The sequence below is a fragment of the Zonotrichia albicollis genome, chromosome 2 (assembly GCF_047830755.1).
Source record: "Zonotrichia albicollis isolate bZonAlb1 chromosome 2, bZonAlb1.hap1, whole genome shotgun sequence".
NCBI classification, from domain to species: Eukaryota; Metazoa; Chordata; class Aves; order Passeriformes; family Passerellidae; genus Zonotrichia; species Zonotrichia albicollis.
In genome coordinates, this window is record NC_133820.1 from 17388816 (window position 1) to 17411665 (window position 22850).

General features: G+C 41.7%; 1 protein-coding gene across 7 annotated transcripts in view; it reads left to right on the forward strand.

Annotated features, from left to right (window-relative positions):
- AGPAT3 (1-acylglycerol-3-phosphate O-acyltransferase 3) overlaps nucleotides 1-22850 on the forward strand; it is a 93298-nt gene that overhangs the window by 38150 nt on the left and 32298 nt on the right. For 4 of the 7 annotated variants that reach the window (XM_005489003.4, XM_005489002.4, XM_074534488.1 and 1 more), the window contains exon 2: nucleotides 1652-1772. The exons of the other annotated variants lie outside the window; for them this stretch is intronic. The gene's annotated coding sequence lies outside the window, so the exon portion shown is untranslated. The remainder of the gene's footprint in view (nucleotides 1-1651; nucleotides 1773-22850) is intronic. 7 annotated transcript variants of the gene reach the window in all.

The window sequence follows — 22850 nt, forward strand, 5'->3', positions numbered from 1 at the left end:
CTGTCTTGTTATGATCTCCTTGTAGCTTCATGTTCTGATTCTTCTTTGTCAGTCTTTGCTGAAATCTCACGTGCTGTTGATGAGTTCTGTAGCCTTTCTTACATGTGGCAAGTTTGTGAAAGTACTGGCACTAAAATCTTGAAATAAATCTGCATCTGCATTTTTAGAGATTTAAGTATAGTTGACTTAATTGAATGAGCAGTTGCATGTGTTGGTTTTGTTGGAGGATTTAGAAAGCAAAAAGTTGCAAAAAGCACTGTGTGTTTTTCAAATATTTGCCTGGTCGTGTTTTCCTTCTCTTGAGTGGCAGTGGTGGGAGGTGATGCCCTTCCAAAAGCCAGCAAATGTGTTTTGACATAAAACTGGCCTTGGACAATGTCCCAGCCTGCATGGATGGCAGAGACTGTCTGCAGAACAAAAGCTGAGCTGGGTGGGTGGGAGTGTGCAGGGTAGCTGGTGTTTCCTGGCACAGTTTGATTTCTAGAGCACAGTTTTATCTGAAATAGGATGGAATTGAGCAGTTTTCCACTGGCATCATGTCCAGGGTCAGCATGAACCTGCCTGCCTGGTCCCTATTGCTGTTCCTCTGCTAACACTGTCACAGAATTCTTTAAGTGTCTGAGTGTTCCATCACTGCTTACATCCTCTGGCAGGTCCTGCTGGGTGTCCTAATCAAACATTTATATTTGCAGACTCTGCATTCTGGTTAAAATAAGTTATAAATTATGTGATCCATGTCAGAGGAGTGCTCTTTGTTGTAACAACTTGCTAGAGGAGTGGTGGGTTATAGAAATGCTTTGTGTTGGCTTTTGTGATACATTAACTTGCTGGGCACACGTTTAGAGAACCTTTTTTCTTTTTTTTTTAAGGAAAAACTGGTTTGCAGTCTGGTAAATCTGAGTGTCTTCAGGGCTTTTCTCATTTTTGAAGTTTGGGTTGTAGGTTTCTGCATGAAACTTTCATGGTGTGAGGCTTGTGAAATTAGATAACATGCTTTAAACAAGCCACCTCTGGGTAAAGTACATCTCTAATTACTGAGACTAAATTATGTGGAAAGTGAGTTTGTGTCTGAAGTAAATCTCCAGTTCAGTAATCTAAAATTAAATAATGATTAGCTTAATTGCTTGAGGATCATAAAAAACACCCTTAATAAAATATAGGGATTAATTGTGTGTTCTCAGAGCAGATAATTGCTTCTGCTTCATTTTCAGTAACTTCTCTCAAGACAGGGTTTGGAGGTAAGAGAAATAAAATAACCTTTTGTTATGCTGATTAGTAAAGCCAGGAAAAGTAGGCTAGTTCTTATGTATGCAAGCCCTTGCTCCTGTCTGAATAGAAGCTGCAATTTCACTATTAGTGGCAAATTTAGAACACTTGCTTTTAATTTCATAGATATGTGCCAGTTAGTCCCTCTGAAAGCAATAGTAGTTGGTACCTGTGGAGCTGAGTGTAGTAATATATATGTGAAGAAGGATCAAGTAGGGTTTTTTCCTTCAGAGAAAGGAAAAATAGTCATAATTTTACTAAGAACTGTTTGGGTTATTCATTACCTGGGTTGTTTGTTTACCAGCTGCTTGTTTGCATTGCATTTTGCTTCTAAACAAAATACTTTTTACCTTCATTCACTGGAGAATGTCTTTTTTGCTTATAGGCAAATGAGAAAGCAAATCTCTTGAGACATAAGCAGTGGTACTTCCCTGGAGGGAGGAGATGGGGATTCTCCTGTTGCTCTGAGTGTTGCCAGGTGCCAGAAGTGGTCCCCAGTGGTGGTGGTAAGAAAGAAATCTTCCCCCACATTTCTGTATTTGTGTTTTGTCTGTAGCAATATGCTTTTTGGGGGGGGAAAAAACTGGGTGTGCAAATCCTGTTATTTTCATGGAGCTGCATGAACTGCTGGGAGAGGTGTCAGATGTCTCCCACTTGGAGAATTTTAGTTTAGGAATGAAATCAGCACTTGAGATTGTTGCTGCTGCTGTCTCATGTGTGCTGTATCATTGCAGCAGAGATTTAACCACAAATAAACCTCCCTGGGACTCCAGAAATACTTATCTGTCTCCTCCTTCCTTAAATGTAGAAGGGGAATTATGTCCTTACAGTGCTTGAAGGACCTCCTTGATGGGGTTCATAGAAATCTCATCAATGCTGGCTGGGGTCATCCTAGGCTGCCTTTAATCTGAACACCTTTAAATTTTCTCCAATAACTGGCTATGAAAATGTTAAGTATCTCTGCAAGCTTCCTACTTTTTGTCTTTTTTTGCAGTCTGTCCTACAAACAGTGGCAGGGAAAGTGGAAAGCTGCTGAGACCCTGCTGACACAGCAGCAGAGCAGTTTTTTTTTCAGGACAAAATCTTAAAACCCGTGGTTATTGTCAGATGTTGACATTTTAATGATGATCTCTAATACCCTGCCCCTTTTAAGGGGCTATTAGTAGATTTTTTTGGTAAGCAAATAATTTAATATTTGTGGTTTTGCAAAGACTTAAATTATTGCTTTGGTGTTTTATCACCTTTCAAGGTCTATTGTAGGATGAGTAGTCTCCCTAAAAATGGTAATTTCTGTGAGATATTTCTCAGAGCTGTTTTGCACATTCTGGAGCAGCCACAATCTGTGTTCAGGGCATGTACTGACCCTGTGCAAAGCTACATCCCTTTAAGATGTACATTTTCCTGCTGTAGAGGAAGTGAAAGCATTGATCCCAGCTCATTTGGTGGGCAAACAGACACTTCCTGCAAGCCCAAAATATCCTTGGGTCAAAAATTTTACCCCCAAAAATTAGCTATAGCAGCTGAACCTGGCTGAGTGCCTGCAGCTTTGGTGTGTGGAGGGACACCCAGGAGTTGATTTATTAAAGCAGCCTTGTCCCAGTGTCAGGATGACCAGCTGGTTTCAAAACTGGTTGTGTAAAATGTTTTTGCCTGTGCTTGTTGACACTGGTGTAGGAGCAATGTCCCAGAAACAAGAAAGCCCCTTTTTTATCTGCTTGCAGTTTTGTAGGATACTTTTCAACTTACATGGCTGCAATCTTTGCTTTTCTTCTTTGTGTGTAAGGCTTGAAAAGGCCATTGATGAGTTACTGAGGAGCTAAAACATGCTGGGGTGGGGAGGAGCAAGATTTTGGATTGTGACAGTTCTAGAATTCTCAAGCTGTGCTTCTGTTCAGAGAGGAGAAAATCTGAGTTTCTCATACCCAGCCCTGCAGGAGGCCAGGCCTGTTACCTGTGCCCTTGTGTGGTCCTGTTTGAGTGTCTTGTCTTGGGTCACTAGAACCTGAAACGAGGAATAATCTGGAAATTAAATGTTCTGAATAAAGTGAATGACCATGCTAGAAGAGCTGCAGCCCTCTGAACAATTCCTTCAGCCTTCACCTTGTTGATTGTCACCCAGAAGATGAGAGGGCTGGAACATCTCCACTGTGAGGAAAGGCTGAGAGAACTGAGATGGTTCAGTCTGGAAAAGAGAAGGTGAAAGAAAAGACTTTATTGTGGCTTTTCAGTGCCTAAAGAGAGCTGGAAAGAAAAAGAAAGATAGAGAGAGACTCTTTACAAGGGGCCTGGAGTGGCAGGACAAGAGAGAATGGCTTCAAACTGAGAGGGAGCAGGGTTAGATCAGATATTGGGAAGAAATTGTTCTCTGTGAGGGTGGTGAGGCCCTGGGACAGGTTGCCCAGAGAATTTGTGAATGTCCCATCCCTGGGAGTGTTCAAGGCCAGGTTGGATGGGGCTCTGAGCAAGCTGGGATAGAGGCAGGAGTCCCTGCCCATGGCAGGGGGGTTGGAACTGGATGATCTTTAAGGTCACATCCAGCCCAAACCATCCCATGATTCTGTGATCTGCCATCTGCTGCTATTGTCCTTATTGTGTGTCTTACTGGGGGGGATTTATCTCTAAAACCTATCAATGTTATAACTTGTAGAAATTGCTGGAAAAGTCAATTTTCATAAAAACTTAATTGGGACCACAAAGAGAAAAACCAAAGTAATCTTTGGATTCATCAGGCTAGACCTGAGAGCAGCTGACAAAAGCAGTCATGGCAGTCACAGTTTCAAGAGTTTCTACAGTTCAAGCAAGGTGAAATGTAAATTATATTGGAAGACCAGTTCCAGTCCCTGTTTTCATATTTAATTTACCAGTGTGGAGGCTGTGGTGCGGTCTCAATCCTGTAAGACAGGCCTCTCCCCTGGCAGAGTGATGTTCTGAAAAGCTGCTCCCAGAGGTGTGATCCCTGCTGTTAGTCTGGTTTTAGGCAGAGTCAGTTTTGCACAACTTGCAGAAGTAATGTTGTCTCCTATCTGTTTCTAATAAATAGGCACTGAGTTGTTGCACCTTTAATTTGGAGGAAGGGAGCATGAGAGTGATTTTTTTCCAGTAGCATTCACTTTTACTCTTCAAAAACTGCACCCCATTAAGCTTTGAGCCTCTTTCCTAAGGAAAACCACCCTTGCTGAACAATTCTGGATATGTTTATGGCTGGAACCCAGCACTGTTCAGCCCTGCCAGGGTGGTCACTGCTCTGGGCCAGCACAGGATCCATTCCAGCTGTGGGTATCTGCTAGTGGAGCTCAAGGACTGAACTTGATCTCCTGGGGATGTTTATTTTGAGAAGAAAAAAGTAATCCAAACTGAAAGTGCTTTCTTAGAAGCCATAATGGCATTTACTCTTTCATAATTGTTTTGAAAATGTCAAAGTTGTTGTGGGAGCAGTTGTTTTCACATGTGGATGTTGTGAAGGCCACACATTCAGCACCTTTGGCAGTACTTTCCAAAGCAGCAGAAAGCACAGATTTAAATACAAATACTGTCACAGGATGTGTTTCAGGACAATATTACTGTGCCTTTGCAGCAAGGCCACTTCTGATTCAAGGTTTCATTTGCCCAATCTCTGCACCTGTGTCTCCCTTTGGAAAGAGCCTCCCTTTTCTCCTTGGTTGTGGTGTTCTAGTTTTGTTGTAGTTGAGATGGAGACAATACAAAGCAACACACTCCATTTTCAGAAGGCTTCAAACAGTTTTTATTATGGCATGCATGCTTTTTATACATTCTTACAAAACTATAAGTTTACACTTTACTCCTTGGTCATGAGAGACAAACAAAGTGCTCATTGGAATAGGCCGTTGCAGGTTTCTCTTATTTATCCTTCTTGGTTTCTATGTCAATGACCTTGGTGGAAAATTCTTTCAGGGATAAACATGGATCCTCTTATCAAACTTCTCTCTGGCTCACAGAGGTAGCTGTAAAACCTCTTCCACAAAGTTTAGTGGGATAAGTGATGCACAAGAGTCAGTCAGCCTGAGACTGAGGAGTTAAAGATTGCACAACCAAACTGTGATTGCAAAGGGCTGATAAGGGACACCCTCCAAAAGCTGAGCAAGCCCGCTCCTGTGGGATATATGAAAAGGACAAAAAGGACAGAGGGAGGAGGCTCAGGGCAGTGTGAGCTAGTGATGGGGCTGCTGGGCACTGCAGGACCTGGGGCATTTTGCAGGTTCCTTCTTTGCCATGGCTTTGTGAGCTTTGTCAACTTGTTCAGTTCAAAGTCATCTGGGTACTTTGGATCCATGTTGCAAGATGGGAACAAAATGCCTAAGTATCACCTTGTGCAGTTCTTTTTCCTGTGCTGAAGATAAAATAATGCCTCTCATTACTGTTCTGTGTGCCCTGGGTTAACTGTTCCCCAATGTCTGCTGAAATTATCTGCTTTATAAAATACAAAACACCTCAAAACACAACCCAAATCTAAATAAAAAACCTCAAACCCAACAGTTTAGCTTAAGATATATCTTGTTGGTAGAGATGTGGGATGAGTAATAACTGTAAAGGCAGTTATACAAGCAAACCTTGAGGACATGCTGACCTTAAGCTTGAGTTTAGAGTGAGCCTGTGGTAGTGCCTGGGAGGAGAGAATTATGAGCACTCAGTCAAACCAGGCATAGAAAAAACTCCCAGTTGCCTGGAAGTAATGAACTTACTGACAGTAAAATACTTCTGATTAAGGCAGCGAAGTTTCAATTATTCCAGTTATTTAGAAATCTGGTTTATTACAGTTAAGGTAAAAAGAATTTAAATAGAACTATTAAAAAGTAGTTCATGTTTAATGGGCTTAAAAGTGAACAAAATCTGCAGATTCAAGAAGTAATTATACATTGCTGAGTAAATAGCATGAAGTTTTTTGTTCTAGGTCTTGATTGGGGAAATATTGATTCTTTTAGATTAGTTCTGGTAAATAGATCAGGCTGCCTGTTTGTTTATTTTAAATGAAGCTAGTCTGGTTTGCTAGACTCATTGTCTATAAATGTGTCCTATATTAACACATTGCACTGAACTGCAGACAGTTTGTAATACCCTTGAATATCTGATTTTTTGGGCATATAATTGCAGATGAGCTGAGGGTTATTCTGGCAGATAAAAATGAATCATAAGAGCATAAATGCTGCTTCTCAAACTGCTACTCAGCCTGACTGAGGAGCTTTTGAAGAGCAGTGCCAAGCTAGCAGTGGTGACATCCATAATTCCAGTTTGGCACATAGGGTCTTTTGAATATGAAGCTTTGCTACAGTGAACTCTTCTCTTTACTAATTAGCTTCTAATTTTCCAAGTGATGGGGAGCAGTTTTTGACTTGGCAAACTGTTCAGAAATGCTGCAAGCTCCAAGAGAAGTGGATGCTCACTTTTATACCAGTAATTTCACATTCTGCATTTCTTCCAGGGCTTTTTAGCTGTTCCAGTAGGAAACAATTTCTGCTTTGGTGTTTTTTTGTGTCTCTGACAGAAGTGGAAGGAATACAGAGGAATGTATGGAGATGCAGAAATTTCCACACAGGCAGCTGCCCACCTGGCTGGCGTTGTGATCTCTGAGAGATCTCCTGTGGTCAGATCAGTGTCAGTATTTAGCACCTGTAGGACTGAAAAAGGACTCACAGTGGCAGAATATTTGAATGTCCTTTTGTCTGGGTCTGTTAAACATGAGACCATGATAAAGAGAGCATCTGTGGAAACTCCCAAAGTTTCACTATAAGCTATGTTGCTGTCTGAGCATTGCTGGTGGAAGGCAAGTGTGGATTTCTAGTGGGCCAGTCATTCCTGGGATTCCTGCAGCCTTCAGTGAAAGGGTATTTAGGTCATGTCTCTCTCAAACATTGCATTAAAAGGCCACTGTTCAGAAGAAGCTGAACAAGGGACACTGAATCGTGACAGGGCTGACCAGTCCTGGATTTGTGATCTTTGTTGGCAGCATATTTCAAAGGCTCCGTGTGTTACCACAGAAGGGTCCCCTGCTCTGCAGAATCCAGATGGCCTAAATTAACTATATGTGCTGCTAGAGGCCTATTTAGCAATAGAATGCCAAAGCCACCCAGGAGATGGGAGATATTAAGAAAAGGTGAGAGCTGTAGATGCTTCTTTTCAGGTTTTTGCCTGATGTGGATTTTAAAGACAGATGGGATGTTTACAGAGTGGCTGCTGTTCAGTTTCCCAGCTGAATGGCCAACAAAAGCCTGAATTTACACAATGTGCAGCCTTCCCACTTACAAGTTATTTGTTTTGCATTGTGGGCTCCTGCATTTGTAAAGAATTCTGGTTGTAATTTATAAAGATTTCACCATGAGCAGAAGTGCACATTTATGCACATGCAGTTCAGCTTTGTGTTCAAAATGTGATCTTCAAATTCACATAGGAGAAAGATTTTTTTTTTCTTTTATGGTGGCTTGTTTGGGGGTTTGAGGGTTTTTTATTATTGGGCGAAGAGGTCAGTGTAAAAGTTGTGTGGTGAGTGGCTGCTCCCAGTATTGGTCCAGAGCAGGACAGGCTAGTGTGATCTTGACAGAAAACACAGAACAATAAACCTTTGTTCAGCATATATTTGTTTTTGCTATCAGTCTGCTTGATAAGTCTGGTCTATCTTTTTAGGAAAATACCTGCTTTTGTGTATATGCAAAAACAGGTCTGACCACAGGGGTAATTATGGATTCAGGCTGATAACAGCCTTGTGCAATATTTGTCAGTGAAATAATCCAAAAGAAGAACAGATGTCTTATTCAGGAATGAACACGCTGCTGTTGGCAGTCAGGTGACATCCAAGAGAGGAGAAGGTGGATCCCATAGGAGGAAGGGGATGATGTGGGTCCCTGCCCTTCATTTCTTGCTTTTTCCCCCTTTGGGCCGTGGTAGCAGATGCGCAGCTCTGTGTGAGCAGTGTGAATGCACTGAGCAGGATCCAGCTCCCCACCCTCTGGAATTCAGGCTGCCACTTCAGCTCACTGAACTCTCTCAGAAACTGTTTGCTTGTATATCTGCTGCATTTTCAGGTCATGTTTTTCACCTATTATTTGTTCTTGACTGCAGAACAGTGGGTTTTATCTGAAGCTGCCTCAGTGACAGTCACTCAGCAGAACCCTACTTTTGGTGTTGGCATTTTTGCTTCTCTGTATCCTCTGTGATGAAGATCTCAAACATCTGAATTTGGAAGAATGATGACTTTTGTCTTCCCTCACTCTTCACATGGTCTCTGTCTCCTTCCAGGCTTAAACCATGGAAAATTTCATGGTGAGAAAAAAAGAAAAAGTACAGACATTTTATGTATATAAAAATGTATAGACAAGGTGTCTTTGTCCATGTGACAAACGTCAGCCTGGTGACAGGAGGCTGGTTGGTCTTTATAACTTGTCTCAGATCTGTCAGGAAGACTGGGCACTGTAAAGTCAAAATTGCATGGCATATATTCTGCTTCTCAGTTCTAGAGCTGCCTTTCTTCATTGCTGGTAAACTGTGAGCAGTTCCTGGTTTGGAGGTACATTTGTAGGTGAGATCATGCAAATGCTTTTCTGGGGATTTTTTAGATTTAGTATAGCAGGGCACTGGCAGGGGAAAACTTTCCTTCTGTCTCTTTTTGGTCTTGCAGCTGTGATACAGCTCAGGTGTCACCTGAGGCCTTTGCTTTGCCCTGTCCCTCTAACTTATTTATTAATCATAAAAATAATAAATAATCCTATTTAATCTGGAAGAGAGGCATAAATGAACAAAGGGGATGTGCTGAGGTCTCCAAGCTGGCTCTCAGGAGGTGGTGGCTTTGTCTCTGGACACATGGATTCAGGAAGTGGTGGCTTTTCCTCGGGATTCACTGGGTCAGGAGGTGGTGGCTTTTTATATGGACACATGGATTCAGGAGATGGTGGCTTTTTCTCTGGATTCACTAATTCAGGAGGTGGTGGCTTTGTCTTTGGGCACACTGATTCAGGAGGTGGTGGTTTTGCCTCTGGAGACATGGATTCAGAAGTGGTGGCTTTTTTTCTGGACACACTGGTTCAGGAGGTGGTGGCTTTGCCTCTGGGCACACTGGGTTAGGAGGTGGTGGCTTTTTGTTTGGGCACATGGATACAGGAGGTGGTGGCTTTGTCTCTGGACACGTGGTTTCAGAGGTGGTGGCTTTTCCTCTGAGTACACTGGTTCAGGAGGTGGTGGCTTTGCCTCAGAATTGACTGGGTCAGGAGGTGGTGGCTTTTCCCCTGGACTTACTGATTCAGGAGGTGGTGGCTTTGCCTCTGGACACCTGGATTCAGGTGGTGGCTTTTCCTCTACGCACACTGGGTCAGGAGGTGATGGCTTTTTCTCTGGATTCACTAATTCAGGAGGTGGCTTTGCCTCTAGACACACCGATTCAGGAGATGCTGGCTTTTTCTCTGGACTCACTGGTTCAGGACATGGTGGCTTTGCCTGTGGGTACATGGATTCAGGAGGTGGTGGCTTTTCCTCTGGACTCACTGGGTCAGCAGGTGGTGGCTTTTCCCCTGGTCTCACTGATTCAGGCTTTGCCACCAGACAGCCCCAGGAGCTTTCCTGCCCCAGCCTGTTCACTTTGATCGGGGATCCTGCATTACTGTGGATCAGAGAGCAAACCACACTGCTCCTCTTCTACATCAGGTGGTGTTTAATACCTGAAATTTAAAGCAGCTCAGCACTTCTTGGAAGACAGAGTTTCCATTTCTTCCCAATTAGTGCTCAGTACTTCAAAGGGGAGCTTTGAACCTGGGCAGGGGCTTGCAGGCATGAATATTGTGCTTGCTGATTTTCTGTGTAGCAGCAGTCTGAGGCTCCTCCTTGCTCAGCCACAGCACATTTGCATGCAGACAGATGTCTCCTGGCTGGCTCTCTCTCTGTCATGTGTTTGAGGCTTAATTTTTTTTTTCCTGCATAGTTTTTCATCCAGAAAGCAAAGTATTTCATTTTCCCTGTGACATCTCACAGGTGAGACTCTTTTGTTTATCCTTTATTTTGCACCCCTGCTTTAACAAGTGATGGGCCTGTGCCACAGAGCATCTTCCAGATTCACCCAGTCTGTCTAGCAGATGGCTCCCTAGGTTTCACAGCTTGGTGTGTAAATGCATTTAAGACTCCTGAAGTTTCTTTTGTAGTTTATTTTTATCTGAATACAAGGATGAATTCCCAGTTGTCTTGAAAATTCAACCATTTGGAGAAAAGAGGAGCATTTTATGTAGTCTTAGAGATGAGTAGACATTTCTGAGGTTTTTTCTTAATAATCAGAGACTAAGATTGGCAGCATTTTGTAATTACATAACATTGATCTATTTTATACATTGCAAGAGGCCTATTACTCAAATAATTTTGTACTAATAGGGCTTCTGTTAGATAACTCCTTTTCTGTTTGTTATGTAAGGGCTGGTATTATAGAATTGCTGTTTGAATACCAGCACTATAATTTTAGAATAGCTTTTATCACAGAAATACCAAGTAAGCCTTGTTCCAAATATAGGCAATTATTCCAATATCGTAATTATTTTTTTTACAAATGAGGCCTCTTGTTAATTGCTACTTTGGGTTCTGTTTTCATTATAAAATCACGATGCTGTCCTGTGCCCAGTCATAATCCATTTTGTGCATTTTCTCTAATGAATGTTGTGCATTGGAAAAGTATTGATCAGCAGTCCTGGAGACTGGTGATTGAATTTCACCTATGAAAACATTGCAAGTGCCAGTTTAGTGACTCTGCATGTCTGAAACCCTCCTGTCATCTTTGAACTGTGTGTGTGTTTGTCTCTTGGGCTTTGGGGTTTATTTTGATGTTTTTTGATATTACCTGATTTCTGCAATTGAGAGCAAAAGCAGTGTGACCAATCTCAAAATGGGATTGGGGGACACAATCAGTAAAAATTCCTTTGGAGCCCACAGAAAGTGATTATTCCTAAGCAAGGGATTTAGTTGCAAGCTATCTCCTTCATTGACAAAGATGTAGATAGTAGTAAGACTTTTACCTTGGAGTTGCTTGAGAAATGGGGTTGAGCTGTAGGTGAGGTTTCAAAAGTCCAGACCTGGACTTTGTGCAGGATGTAAGAGGACAGGAGGACCTATTGACTTGTGCACGAAGAGAACCTGAAATTTTCCCTTATTTTATGAATGCTGTGGTGCTTCTCTCCTGGTTTTCCACTGGACCCTTACTCACCACACTTTCTGGAGTGTTGTATTTAATTGGTGTGTGCTTTAAACTCAGAGGCAGCTTTTATGTTCTTATTCTACTCAGCTCTGCTAAATCAGATAAAAGTTCCTATTTGTCTGTAACTTTAACATTCACAACCTCCTTTCTTTTTTTTCCTTTTTTGGCCAAATAATTCCAAACATTGTCTGTTCTTTGAATGTAAATGTGTTCTTATTTGTTTCATCTGAATTGGTTTTGTGCTGCCTCTTTCAACTTTATTGAAATCTTCTGATGTGACTCTACCTCCAGGGCAGCCAGGATTTTAAGAGAGTCTTACACCATGACTTTGCTCTCTTTAGTACTCCTGCTAAAGTTTAGTCAAAAAATGTGAGTGTCTGTGCCTGTGACTACCACTTAAATTTTATTTTTGGTATCTAAGCTAGATTTTGCGTGGAATTTGTTTCTTTAGAGGCTTAAGTCTCACCAGGTGAGTTATGCTGCATCTTCATAGAGGGCTGTGTTCATAAATGGGAATCACTCTTCAGTCCACCTGTTGTGTCCTGGTCTCTCTTTACCTGGACTGTCCACATTATGCTGCAGAGCATCAGGATGGGGCTGATGCCTTGAGAAGCTGCCCTAGAGCAGAGACTGGATGGAGCTAAAGAATAAAGCAGGGATTTATTAAGAGGCCTCAATAGATCCACCTTGGACAGCACAACCCAAAATGGCCACAAAATGGACAACAGGTCACAGGATCTCTCACTTTTATAAGTTCTGCTCCATTTGCATATTGGAGCTAATTTTCTAATTATAGTTTTAGATTATGAAGTCCTATCTTTCTTGTTTTCTCTCTTTGGTCCACCTTGTTTGTGGTCTTGGGCCTGAGATTTGGATCATTTGTCCTTGGTGCCCAGCTGGAGCAGGAATTGTTTTGTCTCCCTGCTCTGTGAAGAGAGCTCACCATCCCCTGATATGAAGCCCAGACTTACACACTAAAGCAGTACAGAATCTGAAGAATATAAAAGCTAAACCTGAGGCATCAGGGCCCTGAGCTTCACCACTCCATCAGCACCATGCTCCTGCACAGGGTGTAGCTGCTGCCCCCTCATTTCTCCCCTCTCCAGGCTCCGATATCTCCTCTTTGTTAACCAAACTCCTGGACTGTGCCTGCTCAGGCCTTCCTAAATCCCTGATTGTGGAGCAGGGAGAAGAGAGAGGAAACACCATTATCATCTGTTGGGTCCTGTGATGGGAGGTTCCTTTGTGTTGAAATCTAGATTTGTTAAAATCCTTTGTCAGGTCCTGCAGACACAGAAAGTGTCGAGTGGCTGTGCTGAGCACACACCCAACCACGCGAGCGAATCCGGTCCATTGTAGCCTGGTAATTTCCTTTAAGGAGCTTACTGGATTAGAGCAAAGGCTTGGTTTGCCAGCAACACCACCTGACTGTCATATTTCTTGAGCAGTATTACCTGTTTTAAATATTAGTCCACTTCTGCCCCATTCATGCCTTCATTCTTGAGGTAAGAGGGGCTTTTTTAGTTCAGTGGCGTACAAAGCCATGTAGCAGAGAGGACAGCCAGGTGATTTTTCAGGCTGCTGAGCAGGCAGTTTTAGTAGCTGAAGCACTTCCAGATTTACCTCGATGTGCTTTTGTCACCATAATCCCTCCTCCATGTCAAGACTGATTCGCTTTCCTAGCCAAGACTCACATCGTGCGTTTTTGCCGTTCCATTTCTTCTCCTCTTTGTTTTATTTTTTGTCTGTTTATTTGCTTGTCTGTTTATTAATCAATAACAAACTGGGAAGATGTTGGTAAACCAGTCAAGTATATGCTTGTTAGCTGGAGTCTGCGCTACCCTGATTGTCCTGGCTTTAGCCTATTACTTGTATTGGTAAGTTGGATTTTTGTGCTGCAGCTGTGCTGGTGGTGGCTTGTCCTTTAAATGCTTCCTTGGGGTGAGCTGGAGAGTGGTGGTAATTTTTGAAGTGCTCTGGAAGGCTGGTGTGTACTTACCAATGTGTGGCTGGGGTAGATACGCTCCCTGATTTGCCCTGGTGTTACTTTTTATGGGACTCGGTTTTGTTGCCTTCTGAGTTTTTGTGTTTTTATTCAGCTGAGAGCATGGTGGCTAAGGATGCCACTTGGGCTAGGTGGTGACTGTGTGTTTCCATTTTTTTCTGCAAGCCTTTATAGAGCTCTTTCACTCTTATTTTGTGCTCTGTGTTCTCACAGCTGTCTCTCAGCACGTAACACGGAAATTAGGCTGACAGGCTCACCGTGTATTAGTGTGTTTGTATTAGGGACACAAATGTCTTCAGCATGGAAAAGGGATGTCTCAGGCAGGTGAAAATGAAGATTCTACCCCTTGGAGGTGGTGGCTGGGAGCAGCAGAGCCAGGAGCCCACACGTGCCTGGCTGTTTTGACTGGGTTTGGGAAGGGTAGGAGCAGGGCAGGGCTGCCCTACATTTCTGGGCTGGCCTTGTTTCTCTGTGTCTGCACATATGTCCAAAATGTTCAGCCAAAAGAAGTCTTGAGACTTTTTAGAACCTTGTCTGGAGCAAACAATGTCTTTTAGAAAGGCAATCTGTTGACTGGCTTTAGTGAAAAAATACACATCAACTGTAAAAGGAAAAGCTTGCTGGAGTTGGAATTAATATGGCTGTGCCTGGAGAACTTTGCAAGGAGTGTGACATTGCTGGGAACAAGTTTCCAGCATGACACATGAGTTTGTTTGTTTGCTTAATAAAGTGTTTAAAAACAAAAGAAATGAAAATCTATGTAGGATCATCATCTTGGTTTTATTTTGCCAAGTTTTTCCTCCAGGCAGTTTTGCCTGTACTATTTACAAGCCTACAATCCTCTGTGTGTGTGTGTATGCACAAACTTGCAATATTAATGAGTTTATTTACATTTCAGCTTTACACTGATTTTCTGCAGATATGTAAACTCTCAGCTATACAGTGTGGCAGCTCAAATTAAAATGTGTGTGATTACTAGTGCCTGTAGTCCTCAAAATGTGCAACAAAACAGACAGAAAAATGTGTAAATGACTTTACAGTTTTAATGTTAAAATCAGGAAATCTAGAGCTTAAGGTCATCTATATCTGCCCTGCTAAATGTTATTTTTAACAAAAGAAAGTTCATGTGGTAAGTATATACATGAACCCAGTGTGGTTTTTAATTAATTCTTCATGTCTTAACTTAATATTGGGGTGTGATGTGTGCGTCTGACAGCAGTTAGATTTTGTACTGATGCAAATATAAACTTGTGTGCATTATGCATACAGAATAACATGCACACATCTCTTAGGATTCATTCTTTCCCCTTATTTTGTTCCCTCTTAAAATTCTTGACTTGAATCCAGGTCAAATCTGGTTTGCAGGAGAGATTACAATTCTGCACACAGCAGGAATTAGCTGGTATTAGGTCAGATCCTCTTCTTCGACAACCTCAAGGTTCAGGAGAAAATTAATTACATCACCTGCTTGTTTGTGAGAAGAGAGCTCATTCAAACCTCTTGATTAGATGTAGATGAGATTTAATGCAAGTACCTTAGAGCACTTTTTTGCCTTTGTTGGTTTGGGTATTTTTAACTCTTTAGTTTGTTGTTGCTTGAAGAAAGCTGACTTTGATAAATATTTTAGTTCATTAATTTTTAATGTAAGTCTGCCCTGTAGGAAGTAGCTAGAAAGACTAATTATTTCCTTTTTCTTCTTAAATATGTTAGTTTGGCTGCTGCAATTCCCTTAGAATATCCTCAGATGGAGCTGGGGTGATTAAGATCAGAGATCACCATTTCAGCAGGGAATCAACCTTGCATATTGAGAGATTAACTCGGGGTTGTTTTTGGTTTTTTTTTTTTTTTTTTCTGTAATTCCATCTGATTTTTTGCCTCTCCTGGGTTGGAGCACCCTTATTAACTTGCTGGACCAGATGCATTTTGGTCACTTTCTGGGCTAAATTCAATTTGTCCTCTCTAAGGAATTCATCTAAGAAGTGAATATTCTTTGTTCCACTGGAACTTGCGGCACCCTCCAGGCTGGGGCTCCCTTGCTGCATTTCTCATGCAATACCAACCCAAGCCTTGGAAATCAGCGTGTCTCTTCTACTTCCCCCCAGGAAAAATACCAGAAAGATGAAGATGAATATGCATTTCTTGGATATGTGAAGGCTGGTGCTCAGGCAGTGGTGAAAGGGTGAGGGACCAGCAGAGTCTCAAAGTTACAGGCAGCTGTATAGGGAATAATCCAGAAAGCTCCCCCATTACCCAGCCACATGCAGGCTCCTTCTGATACCAGGTGTGACTCCTCTAAGGATGCACTCAGCAATCCAGTAGTGCAGGAGTAAAGTAGACAGAAATTATAACAGCATTAGATATCACATTTCCTTCTTTGCTCAGTCATTGCCACTTCAGAGAGTTTGTTGGTTAAATTCCCTCCCTACATGAGCCTACATGAGCCCCTAAAAGAATTGTCCTTTTTCACCAATTGAGAAATCTCTTAGCCCATAAATAATGGAGTATCACTCTGTATAGGCTGGTCATCACTTAATATATAGAATAAACTCATAAGAATCATTTGTATATTTTGGGTGTGTTTTAATTGACCATTTCCAAGCTTCAAAATATTTGAAACAAATGCTTTGTCCTTTTTTTTTTTCCCTACTGCCAAATCTGCCTGCTGTTTCAGCTTCTGGCCACCAAAGGAACCTGGAATATTAACATGTATTTAGTGTGATTAATTAGTGTACTTTGTTTTAGAAGTGAAGATAATTTGGCACAGTGATTTTACCTCATTCTTTGAGCTTCCTTGTTTCTTGAGTGAGGTGCCCAAATGCCTGAACTTGCCATGAATACTTTGATTTTATTAAAAGCAAAATAATTCAGATCACAACATTTTGGCTACTGTTGTATTTCGTACTGCAATAGATTAATATTTTTTGAAAAGGGACACCTGTCCTAGACTGCTAGTTTTAATGAACTACATAGTTTCACTGCCCCATGGTTTTTTGATTGGTTTTGTTTTTTTGTGGGATTTTTGTTTGTTTGTTTCGTGGGTTTTTTGGTTGGTGGTGGTGGGTTTTTTTGGGTTTTTTTTGCTTATTGACTGAAGTGGTGCTTTGCTCTCACTGTTTCTGTTGTTTGAAGCAGTAGTTTAGCACATGATGTCTATCTTCACTTGGATTTTATTAGCAATTCCCATAATAGTGTTTTTGGACTGAATATATTATCTGTTATTTCAGCCACATTAACCTGGAGGTTCCTAATTTCTATGAGCTGATGCACAGCCAATGGGGCCAGGCTGTTTCCATGGGGAGCCCCTGGCCATGGGAATAGTTTGGAGCTCTGGGAAGTGCAGTGTAAACACTAAACTGGTGAAATGTGAGCACTGAGCCCCATTCCTGTCACGTTAGGGCTGGGTTTGTGATTTCTGTCATCTGTGGATAATGTGCCCATAATCTAGCAGCCCGTGCTTGAAATGTAGCAGTGTTTGTGTAAAAGCCACTGTGTGCTCTGCTGCTTTATTTAGGCAGCTTAGAGTGAAGCACTGAGCTGATAGGTGTCCTACATTGACTGAGGAGTTGTGTCTGAGATAAATGCCTGGAGATTAAAGCAGCCTCTGCCTTCCTAGCAGCCCGTAGCACCAAACCACGCACTTTGAGGAGTGCAGAGTATTCCTCTAAATCAGGAGTTTGAAGAGAAGTTGGAGCTCTCTGTTCTCAATGTGGATTTCAGGGGGGTTGTTTCTGTGCTGTGGCTGCTGCTTGTGGAAAATATGGAAACCTCAACTGTCTAAAAGCTCAATACCCAAAGAATTCTGTGGCCATGCCCACATGCCTAAAGCATGAATTTATCTGGACTAACCTAACATAGCATTGCTGTGTCTTTAAATATAATGAGCTGAAGAGGTTGAGCTTGGCAGGCTTTTCAGCCTGCTTTGCTGTGGAAATAAAACTTAGTGTTGTCCTGTTCAAATACATTTATCTCTCTCTTCAGTGATATGTTTTGAACTCATGGAGGAATTTCCAGACACACTTGGCTGGAAATTCTATGAGAATGTCTCCAAAATAACTGGAATACTACAAGTTTCATGGAAGCAGCCTGGGAGAGGAGAAAGGGGCTGCTAAGAGCCTGTTATGACAAAGTTGGATGTTCTTTGCTACCCATGTCTCTACATGGATGTGAGCACTGCCAACACTAAAATCCAAGTTCATAAGGAGCCAGGCTTTTGGAACAACATGCTAAATTCCATTCTCTGGCAGGCAGCTCTCTAAGCTACTTAAGCTCCTCTCTGCAAGCAGAGCAATGGTTATCCAGGAACTAAACAGAGATTCCTATATATGGGTCTGAGTTGGAGGTTAGATAAAACATGAGATACTAAAGGCTGGAGGAGAGGCTGGAAGAGCAGCTGGTGACACTGCACAGGCTGCTTTTTCCTTTTGAACACAAACCAGGCTGACCTCAGGGACTTGGCTGATCCTGCTCCATGCAGTGGTTGCTCTGGTCCAGAGAGGCAGCAGTTCCCTTTCCACTGAGGATGTGCAGCAGCACAGTTCCCCGGGCCCTTGGTCCCCCATGGCTGATTTGTTTGCCCTTTGAAAACAAATGATGTCAGACTGTGATGTGAGAGAGATGTGATTTAGTGCTGTGAAATCTGGAAGACACCCTGAGAGAAACCCATCATTTCAATGCTGGCAAAGGGATTGAGAGGAGCAAAATAAATGTAAGTAATACTTCAACTTAGGTCTGTCTTAAGAAGGATGAATGTGTTTCAAATCACATCTTGGATTTAGCTGGTAGAGTTAAAAATGAATCTGTGGCTGAGTTACCTGGTAGGGTGTGTCTGTGCTGCAGCTGGGATGTGATTAGTTTTAGAGGGGTGAAATGCTTGTAATAGTAGCCATGACAACACAGAGCTCATTGCAGGCTGCAAAAACCACCTGGGAAGTGGAGTGAAATTCAGGCAGTTTGGAGTTAATTTTAGTGCTCCATATGCAATGCCCTGCCCTCCTGTACAGCCCACTGATTTCAAGGAGAGGGCTCAGGATGGCTTCATGTGGTCAAATGAGAGATCTCAGCATCTTTTTTCTTAATGGAGATTGTCATTGTGGGCTTGTCATTAAAAAAAAAAAAAAAAAGCAGACATAGAAGATAGTTGGGTGGGTGTGATTTGAGTATGAGGCAGCTTTCAGCCAAGCTGATTTCAGAAATAGGTTGGTTTGCTCAGGGCTTTGTCCAGTTGGGTTTTGAAAATGCCCAAGGATGGCATTTCCTCAGCCTCCTTGCACTCACTTGTTGCAGTGCTGAACTCACTGTTCTGTGTTGGTAACACAGCTGGCAGTAATATAAATTGGTGTCATCTTTTAAACAGAATCTTATTAGTCTATGTCCAAAAGGGAATGATGAGTCACTTTTTCCAGAGGTGGCTGCTTGGGACAGGCCATTTGAAAATGCAAACATCTGAAGTTTGCTAGACTTTGAAACTGAAGTAAACCTGGGAGAAGCCTATGGGTTTTCTTTTTTTTGGTGGCCTTTTTTTTTTGCCTGGAGAGATTCAAACCAATGCAGGTGTCCCTGGTTTGGCCTCATCTTTGTGAAGTGCTGATTTCTCATCCTGCAGAAGGAATGTGCCAGGAAAACAGATGCTATCAGCAGCTGGAGTCACTCCCCCTCTCCTGTTTGTCCTATAGTTTGACATATATATTCACCTTTAATTGTTTGAAGATGCTTTCCCTCAGATTCCTGTCATACATGTATTCTTTTTGCTTTTACATTTATAAAACCAGAAGGTGAAAGCAAAACTTTGATGTGTGTAGCAAAGATATAAAGTGCTTGTAGGAACTGTCATCCAGGGAAGGATTGAGGAGGCCAACTGTGTACATGGGAGCAGGTAGGATGACAAAAATGAATACATGAACACAGAGGAGAGGGGGAAACTTTGCAGAGAAAACTAACTAGAAATGATGGTATGAAATGTCAGAAAAAATATAAATATAAATTAAAATATAAATTAAAATATAACAGCCTTGTTCAAAACTTCTTTCGAAAAGAAAACAGAAAACATGACTGGGGAAGTGGTCTGTAATATCAGAAAAATTAATGGGCACTTGAGTTCTTGTGAAATTACTGTAGAAATTAGACTTGCAAACCATGAAGATACTGTTTTGTATCTTAAATTCAGAAATAGCATCAAATGCACTTTACTAAATAAACCATCTTTCTACTTGGTGCACATATTGCCATGGTGAGGGGAGAATTAAAACCAAATTGTTTGTTCTCGAGAGATCAATAATAGAAGCTACAGCTCCGAAAATAGATGTTTATGTGGAGAAGGAGATGAAGCAAGGATATTTTAGGTTTACTACCCTCTTGATATGTCTGGGGAGTTTTTGGATTAGCTGGTGATTGCTCTGCTTGTCCAGTGGTTGCAGGTTTGGTGGAAGGAAGCTGATGTGAGAGCTGCACCAGGGTGGTGTGTGTGGGGATGGGTGCAGCTTCCTTCTGTGCTCAGTGAGTTGGGAAACAAACAGCCCAGTTCAGAGGGTTTTTTCTGGAAAAACAACCCCTTTTTTTAGTCAGCTCATCTTGTCTGACTAAATCCAAGTGTTACAGTGGTTATGGTTATTAATATAATACCATGTCTCTGTGCCATGATAGTAGTTAACATCAGATTGATGGTGTCAGGATACCAGGTTGTCATTTTACTCTGTGCATTCAGCAAGTAGGGGAAAGAATAAAGTCAGGAGGGTTTCTTCTGAGTTATAAATAACTCCTGTAGTTGCATGTAGTGAGGGGAGGGAAATAGCATGCTGAATATTCTGGCATGGAGGGAAATAACAAGCTGAATGTTCTGGCATGGAGGTGGAGAGTGAGGGATGGAAGATTTGTTCACGTTGTGGATTCAGGGGGAGCATGGTCTGCGCTCCTCCTCAGTGTCTCTTAAACCATGTTCATTTATCTTCCCCTTTCTCTTCACCTGAGCAATAGTGAATCAGGTTTGGGCCCCTTTCTCCACAGGGGTGTGGGGAAGCTGCTGTTTTGCAGGAGGTTTGGCTGTCCCTGTGCACTCCTTGGGTTTAATTTACTGTTGATATTGGTAGTGGCAGTCCCAGTTTTCTGTTCAGCAATTGTGAGGTTCACTTTGGAAATTGTTCCTTTATCCAGGGGGTGACACCTGGAGCTGTGCACTCTGCTCTTTGGGGAAAACCATACACCCATCTGGAAACAGGCAGCATTTTCTAAAAAATGCCTTTCCATATAATATTTAACTTCTTTAAAGCCATCATATTGGCTTTGTGGTGTTACAAAGTTTATTAGGGCAAGCTGGGAAAAAAAATGCAGTATAATTTACTGTGTCTAATTAATTTATTATGTTCCAGTTCATCTGGTTGCTCCATAGCTCTGCTCTGGCCGCTTGCTGTTAGTGAAACTCTTGTTTTCAACAAGTGTGGAGAAACTCTGAAATTTTTTGCAACCTGGGAGTTGTGCAAAGCAGAGCAGGTGACTCAGGAAAGGGCACTTCACCAAATCTTACTGTCAAACTGACAATATCTGCATAGAAATACAGAAATGCTGAAGTTAGAAATGTAAAGTTTTTCTCTGAAATAGTTGTATTTCAGCCTGGTTTGTTTGGTTTGGTTTGAGTTTGTCTTTTTTTGACAAAACTTTTTGCCTGATTAAACTTCAGAATTTGGGACCTAATGAGAGGCTTAATTACCAGATACAAGGCAGATGTTAATCTCAAATTAGAAATTAGGATCCAAGAGGATGACATATTACCTAAGCATGTTATTCTTGAACTATTTCTTAGTACCTTCCCCACAGTGTTCAATTAATGCTTTAAAAGTGTCATTATCAGAGTCTAGACATAAATCTGACTAAATCCTGTTTTATGGTGCCAGCTGTAATTGTGGTAGCTTCAGGTTTTTGTGTTCATAAAAATGCATTTTCATCCATGCAGTCAAACTATCAGTCTTAATAACTTCAGAAAGAATGAAGGGCTTTGGAAAGATCTTGAATTACTGTGAAAATCCACTCTGGGTAGTGTTCTTCTCACTAAAGTGCAGCCAGAATGTAAGGGAGGAAACAAGACCTAAGTGCCAAGGAAAGTCTGGCTGCTTTAAAATTCAGAGACCTCATTTTCTCCCACCTGCTTTTTATTCAGAGATTGCAAGAGACTTTTTCTTTTTTTTTCAACTCCCAGTTGGGTTTTCAACTTTGAATGAACTAGTTGAAATGAAGAAAATACTCACTACACCTGCTAGCTCTATCAAAACCAGAAGTAATTAAGGCAAAAAGTCTTTCTTTGGAGGAGAAATGGAAAATGCTTACATTTGAGGGGGAAAATGTCAGTATCAGCATTTGCTCCATGGGAAAGGCTGAAAATAACAGAGCTGCTGGATGCAGAATGTGATTTCCTGGTGGTTAAATCTTGACATGATTTCCAGTCAGGGGGTGCAAAAGCCCTGAGTTCTTCAAAATAAAAAGTACCCATTTTTCATCTACATGAGAAGAACTTTCAGAGCTAACTTGCTCCAACTACTTCTGTGAAATAATATGTTCGTAAGTTTTGGTCGCAGCCCTCTTTTATCATTTTAAGCAGATAGAGTTTGTTTTGCTTTTTTTTAGTGTCTGGTGTGTTGCGTTGTTTTGTTTTTTTAATGACACTAAAATCCTGGGTTGTATTTTTGACTCACAATGTGTACTTTATTGCTGGTTTTGCCCACCTTCATGTCAAGTGAAGGGAGAGGTTGTGGCTCTTCCTGGCCTGTCACAGCCATGGGAATTGTCAGCACCCAGCCTGGTCAGGGTTTCACAATACTCAAGGTGTTTGTGCAGAAATAACAGTGACCTGCATGGGGAACAAAGGTGAAAAACCAAATTTGTGTCACATTTTCAGCATTTGAGAAGTTAAGCTCAGGGCAGGAGTCTGTTCCAGTTGAGAACTGGGAAGAATTGGTTCCTTTTGTCGGTTCTTTTTGCACTAGTGTTTCTAAAATGTTCATCTTAACTTTCTTACTACTCTCTACTGGTTGATCTGTGCATTGACTTAACAGGAGAAATTCAACTGGCAGCAATCACTTCTGTGGGGAGGGAAGGGATTTGATGCTCTTGCCACATTGCCTGTAAAAAAGAAACATTAATGCTTCTGTCCAAATGCAATTTTTATCCCAGATTTGTGGGATTGCTGATGCAGAGTAGCACTTACAAAGGTGTTCAGGGTGCAGCAGGATGGAATAAATGATGAGCTGCTTTGAGAAGAGCATTGATTATGGGCAGCCATAATTGTGGCATTACTTTTCAATCATGAGATCCATGCTCTTCTGGTTTCTATTTCCCACCCTTTCTCTGATTACAATGCTGATTTTCTAAAGGTAATTTCTTACCAAATACCAGCATAAACTCCTGGGTTAAAATGAAGTT